This window comes from Rhea pennata, chromosome 2 (genome assembly GCF_028389875.1).
Source record: "Rhea pennata isolate bPtePen1 chromosome 2, bPtePen1.pri, whole genome shotgun sequence".
Lineage (NCBI taxonomy): Eukaryota > Metazoa > Chordata > Aves > Rheiformes > Rheidae > Rhea > Rhea pennata.
Window position 1 is genome coordinate 104,662,510 of NC_084664.1, and position 7,660 is coordinate 104,670,169.

A 7,660-nucleotide genomic window follows, 5' to 3' on the forward strand; every position below is an offset into this window, starting at 1 on the left:
AGGCAACAGCTTCATGTGATTACGATCAATCCTAAATTAGAAAAGTGATTCAACAAATCTACTGATCAATAATGATCTGATAACTCCTGTCCACATACTACTATCTCCTTTGTCACAGGAGCTGTCCCAGCTGCTAAATTATATAATAAAAATAAATAAATGCATTGTGGAATTTGCAAAAATACTTGGTGCTATCCTAACACCTCCAAAGGCAACATTCTTTAGATTTCAATGCAAGCAGAAAACAGGACAACACCAACATGAACTCTTTCCATATTTCTTTCCAAGCATACATAAAGCTTACAACACTCTTAAGTAATCAATTCAATTACAACATAATCCATTTATTCCACAGTTTCTAAATCATAGTCCAGTATATGATCTGTACTGCGACAAACTTTGAAACGCCTGGTAAGGAACAGGACTCTCTCAGATTCACTTGTTTTTAGCCTACTACTTAATTTTTCTGTTCTATACTCAGGAAAAAGTGTTGGACACTTGGTTGCCATAATCATTTGGCTTGATTCAGTTGCTACATACATTTCCATCACAGTTTTGATGTCTACTTCTGAATAAGTTTCTCCCTTGGTTGGAATATACAAATAAGCTCCTATCAATATCTACAAGAGTGGAATTGCCCTCAAAATCTTGACCAACAACAGTCTGAACTGTGCAGTGCCCCATCAATATTTGGCAGCTTATATTGGCTTCCTAAAGCAATATCGTAGTTTTTAGTAAGCACATTGGTCATGATGTGAGTTGTTTCTAATTTTCTAGCCAGGCAGATCAAGTGGATTTACTTGTCTATACTTACAGCTCAGATTAACTTCAGTATTATTCATATAATGTAAAATAATCTAAGATTATGTTTTGGTAACAGTCCATGAATTAATGAATGCAATTTTTTATTAAAGTCAAAATGCCAAATGTAAGCCCAGAAGATACTACTGACTAAATTAGTTTACAAGGAAAAAATTAAAAAGTTCCACCCATTCACTGAGTCCTAGGATTCATCTCTTAAGCCACAAACATACTGTATCATTTAGCCAAAATCTAACTCCAGTAGTAAACCACCTGGGTTTGATTTCCACATTCAACTGCCAGAAGAAGATATGTCAGACTTGTCTCTTGCACTGAGCCAACTTGGCAGAAGAAAGATCCTTTGGAGCTTGAAACAAAACAAAAATTGAACAAAATCCATTCATTTAATCCCAAACAACTCTTTTTTGACACACACTGTAGAAATCACTGCACGCACTCTATTTTACCACTCCATATTGCTCTTTCAAAAACTGCATAACTTCAGCTATTTAGTCGCACACACACATGGTTATGGGAACTTTCATGCTAAGTAAATGATTTTGTACATGCGAGGTAGAAAACACATTTGTAATAGCATAACTGTAATGCACAAACAATTTTAAAGCTTTAAACGCTCATCTAAACTGTCTCAACATCTTCAATGTCCTTCCTCTCCCAGTCATATGTATGTGCACATATATACATGCGCAGAAACGGACAGATGTATTATACATCAGATAAAGAACCCTTCAGATAAATAACTATTCCTTTGAGTAGGTTAACTACCTAAGGAGGCTAGATTATCATTTTGAAATCTGATCCAGTCTATCATTTGCTCGCTTGCCCCACCAAATTACTCGCCTCAAAACATAATGCTTTGCACTGAATGTATTTTGCTTTCCCATCTGTTTTATTCAGTGATCTTCTCGTTTTGTCCTGTTCTTCTGCCAAGTCTATTGAAGCTCAAAGAAATTAAGCAACTTGTGCAAGCTCACCTAGTAAGTCTTGGCTCAGCCAAAATTAGCACCAAGAATTAAAAACAGGCATATATATGCATGAAAATAGGGGGGGGAAGTAAAATCTCATTATTTGAAAACTTTTTTTATGCTGTAGATTCATTGAGGTAAACTTCTTTCCTATCAAGAAATATCTCTCTTTTATTTGCTCCTAGCAGGTCTTTGATTTTGCCATTCAACACTTTTCACACAGGAAAAACAAGGTCCATGGCAGCTTTTCTCCTCTTGTATCATCCCTGAGGAACAGAGGGAACAAGTGAGCAATGCTTGATTTTAAAACCTGGAAAGGCATAAAAGGCTGCTGGTAGCTACATTAAACCCTCTGCTAGACAAGGGAGATGTTACTTGTTTTCTGTCTTGGAAGGTGAGAGAGAAATAGGATGTTAGTCTGTTGGAGGGAAAAGGATTACCTCATTTTTGGTCTCAATTTTTAAACAGCGTCATATTTTCATGCTGCAGATAACTGCATTTAAGGCAATTCAGAATGTGAAACAGAGTAAAAAGAGAATCTTACGAAGGACTAAAATATTATCCTCACTAATATTATTGTGTGCCCAAGAAAAAAAAATACACATCTTTTTAAAAAAAAGAAAAAGCAAGCAGGTCCATGACTCAAAGAAAAGGCTTAATCAAGAAAGGCTTAATTTTAGTTCAAAAATTGCTACCATATAGCCTCAAAATAAAACATGCATTACAAAGGATATATTTTATGTGAGAATAAAACAATATACCGGCTTACTATTGAAGATATATGATAATATAACAATATTTTATATGTATTGTATTATATAAAAGCATATGCATGTTTCACATTCAAAATATATCTTCAGTTCTTGTCATCCTTCCAGCTGCACACCAATTGCATCAAGATTTTTTAAAGCATTATTTAAAGTATGTATGTTTTTATGTCTAAGCTTTTAACTTTGTAAAGAGTCTGCAGAGGAGGGAAAAAAAAAATCTGAGTTCATACCTTTTCCTCCGTATCTCCACCCAGACCCTCCCAAAATCATTTGTGTGTTTAAAATAGAACACTGACTGTAACATCCTATCGAAAGAATAAGCACCTTTTTTTCAACAGACCCCTAGGGAAGGGAATATTTTCAGTTTATTGCCACATTCTCACAATATCCTCCCTCTCAAATTAGAATTTGAGATTTAAAAAAACAAGACTTTCATTTACTACATAAAGATACCTGATTTTGTTGCTACAATACCGTCGCCAGGCTCAGTTCCAAATATCCAACATTGTCTATCGACTTCATTCATGAGAGGAAACGGGCAACTAATTGCACAAGCACTGAAGGACCTGCGCAAGGCCCCCAACTTTCTTCTGCTTCTCAATGCTGCATATAATAAACTTAGACCCTTCTAATCTCCTTTTAGAGTTAGGAAACGACTTATTATGCATTTACTTCTTGTAATTACTTCCCATCAAGGTCAAACTCCTTGGTGCTTTTTAGTTTCTCTCCTAAAGAGAAACCTGCAATGTTTGATGTGCCCTTCAGCATTAGTATTTTTGGACTAAAATACATCTTGCCTTTGTTCATTATCAAAATCTATTTATAAATTTCCATTGGGAAGTATCTGGAATTCATAAAGCAATAAGCAAAAGCACTAATCCATTCATTAGCTGCATATTTTAACTTTCCTAAGACTATCCAGGAAAGAAAAATTAGGTGTCAATATTTTTCTCCTATAGCAATCTAATCTTTAAGAATTAAAAAAGCTGTTTTATGATAATATAGTCTTTGAAAACAATAACCCTTTAAAAATCTCCAGAAGCAAGCTACAAACTGCCTTTAAGAGAAAAAATAGATACACAGACATAAGTTTATGAAGTCTAAATATTATTTACGTGGTAGTATGGTCATGAAACAAATTCAGCTATACTAAAGAAAAACCAAAACTGTAACATAGTGTTGGTATTCATCTTTATCCAAGATGTCTTGAACCATTCTAACAGTATTTCTTCTTTTCATATTTCTATACAAATGTACTGTAAAACAGAAGGATGAATTTTTTTCCTCACTTCCCGCTGGCTATTTCATCACCTCTGCAACATAAGGAACCTGAAATATAACATGAAGTAAGTATGTCAGTATGCTTCTAATCATGAGGATGAATAAGTAGGATTTTTTCTGATATAAACTGGTATATAGAGATTTCCATGATTTTCTGTGCAGGTAAGCACACTCATGGAAGTAGTGTTCTAGCAAGCACAAGAGAGTTCAGATTTGCTCTTGCTCTTCTTACAAGCTGAAATATTTATATTCCACCAGTTATTTTATGTTGGTTCAAATACAAATCTTTCTCTTGGATAGGATGTTCTTCAAAGCTTTTAGTGCTAGAATGAATCTGAAGCAGATCTTGAATTAATTTTAACTTTGGCTTTGCACTTAAAGTGCAGAACAGCTTCATGAAAAATCTGTTAGATGCTCCAGCTGGGAGCAATCCTTTGCCTTGCAAATGCCAAATTAATTACTGTTCTGTTCAATGTTTCTTTAAAGAAGATTAAACGTAACTTTCCACAGTGATGAAGAATACACTCATCCTTAAAATTCTACCAACTCTGAAATATAGTAGCAACAGCTGTTAGATAGGAAAGGACTTCAAGATTTACAATCTCTTATCCAATTTAAAATCATAGGAACAGATACAGGGTCACACCAAAGATCCTCACAGCCCAAAATTGTGTTAATCCAGTTAGAACTAGATTCTAGGAATGAGAGTAGGAAAAGCGTATGTGGTATTTCATTCAAATGTTGTCCAAGCCATCTGGAGGAAAAGGAGATATCTTGTATTTAGCAGCACCTAAATGACTTCTAATACATGAATTTACCATGTTCTTGCCCATACACGTTCTAAGCATATAAAACATCTTGTGAAAAAGAGCTTCTTAGCTTACCACATGCTCTCTGAAGAACCATTCCCTCTTGTTTGTTTGAGCCTGTCCATCCTCCTTTCCCTTATGTCCCTTAGACCTTGTTTTGGAAAGAAAATAAATAATAGGTCCCTATTCACACTGTGATTCAGTAGAGTTTAGTGACAACACTTTGCAAATTGTCTTGAGAGAATCATGGACCATAGGCTCGGGGGCAGAACGCTTCCTATTTCCATGTCATTCTTCAAAACTAAAAGAATTTTTTATTTTTTCCATGCTACAATATCCTATTCCTGCTTTACATGGCTTTGACAGGAAACAGTAGAAATTTCCGCATCTGAAAAAGACAGATATGCATATTAATGTGGCAAGAGATGAACCTTAGTCTTTGCAAAGGAGAAAAGGAAAACATTTAAGGCAAAGATTACAAAAACAAAGTGTATGTGTTGGAGTAAAGTAACAGAACATTGTTTCCTAAATATTAAGAATTTCTACTAGATCTTACAGCTTTGCAGCGTCTTGGGTCTTACTGGCAGGACTTATTCTCCACCTCTGACCCCCATAACTCCTGCCTTTGTATCTTGGTACAAATGTTACACATCAGATAAATAGCAAGCTTTTGGTATGTGACAGTACCTTAGCTTTTCTCTTCTACTTGCACAGCTATGAAGCAGATTAAATGTTAGGCAGAAGTAATTAGGATTACAGGCATCTTGACTGCAAACTTTTCAAATCCTTTTGGATCAAGCTAGGCAGCTGTAACATCCAACTTTTAACCATTGATCAATGAAATCTTTGGGGATAGGTTTGTTTTGCACTAGATTTCAAGGGAGTTACAGAACTTGAAGAGCATAAATGCATAAATGCAGACTTAACAGCACAAAATCCCAGCAAGCTTTAGCTAAGTACTGAAGTAACAACCAGATTATACGGAGTTGTTAACTCTACAACTGCATTGGCACATATTTAAATTAGTATCAGTCCAATAATGAAAGAAAGAGACCGGTTTTCTCTTAAATGTCAAAACTTATGAATTATTTTTGGTTATTGTTTTAGGACTTAAGTGACAAAATATAAAACAAAGTACGTATCAGCTGTAGACAATAATTACTTGCTACTACTGCAGATATTCTTTTACACGATTACAATTAAAAGCTAAGGAGCAAGTAATATTCTCCGGAACTGAAATACTCAGTCTCCCAAGTCAAGAGTAGATAAAGACACATGAACAGTTGTGTACCTTTCATAACCTACATTTATCCTTGATGGCCTATTTGTAGGAATTCCCAGAGTTTAAGATGTCATTCCTCTTGATAATGAATCTAGGGTAGCATCAAGTGAATATATGAAGATCAACATTGTATATTCTTTTTTATTTTGGAACTAGAGAAGAACTACTTGCTAACTTGGAGCCCAGAACGCATATTACTACTGAGGTTTATCTGGAGGAAAGAGACTGAATTTCCATTTTTTAAGGCAAACAAAATACAAGGAAACCTACCAAAAAGTTAACTTACATTATGTACACAGACCTTCTAAACATTGTATTCCAGTTACGTTCTAACAATTTTTCATCTTGCTTTGAAAAGCAGGAATTAAAAAAAAACAGTATATACAAATAGCTTGGTGAAAAAGAAATATAACGCAGTTCTAATTATATCCAATAAAATATAAATATACAAGTCAAATGCCCAAATCCTACAAAGCCTTTTGTTTTTTCATTCTTCATTAAGATATAGACCACTCCACAAATCTTTTTGTGAATGAAATTTTTATTTACACACTGTATCCAGAAGCAGATACATAAATCCTTATACAATTATTTTTCAAAAATGTGCAAGAAATTACTATAATTTTGTTTACAAACCAAAACACATTAAAATCAATGGACTTTGGATAATTCACTCTGTGGTGTGCTTAGTACAAATAGTGCACACCAGGTCTGAAACAGAGAAAAGTGTAAACTACAGCAATCTGGATTGCAAGTATTAACTTCATGGCACTCCATCATCACTATAAAAATTCTTTAAGCCAACATGTATTCATACAAAATTCTCTAAGAATTTTTCCGTTATCTCTGTGTAGAATTTAGAACACTTTCCAAATAATGCAATGCTGTATTTCCCATTTTATGAACTACCCCAGCCCATTTTTTTATTTATAAAGAATGCCTGTTTTTTATTCTTTGTAGTTATAAAAAGATTAAAACAAATTAAACAGGCAATCACTTTTATCCATAGCTTATCTCAGAATTTGAAAGTTCAGTAACAGAAATATTTCTCATTAGAATCATAGCCCATATATTGCTGGTATATTGTTTTAAATTTATAATTCTGGTATTCACATAGATCAAATGCATCACAAGTAAAACAGCACATATTTCACTTAACCCAGCAGTCAATATTCATAGAAAGAAACTGGCTTTAACAAGATGTAAAGTCAGCTCATTTGAGAACAGAGTATAATAATTCCATTTCTTATCCTTCTGACAGGAAAAGATTCTGATAAAAAGATGACATTTACTGTGGCAACAGCAGGATAAGTGCTATATCCTTCAAACAGATCAAAGAATACAAACCACTTTCAGTTGTTTATAACACTGGTTTACCAAAAAAAAAAAAAAAAAAAAAAAAAAAAAAAAAAAAAAAAAGCAATTGTGCAAATTTATTTTTCTGTATCTAAATAGAAGAGTAAAACAACACCTTGTAATTGGTGAAATAGCCAGTATTAAGACATGACTAAAGTTACTGATAAGTTCAAAAACACCTCACCAGTTTAATTTCAAAGCTTCATATTCCAAAACATTTTTCCACAATTCAGTTGCATAAAAAGCATAACTTTTGAACCATTAGACTATTGTGCTGAATAAACTGGCATTTTTCTACTTTGTAAGGATCACAGTCAGTTAGCTTTTAGTCTTAGTGTATCTGCCTTTAAAGGTATGCAAAATATGCTCAATCAT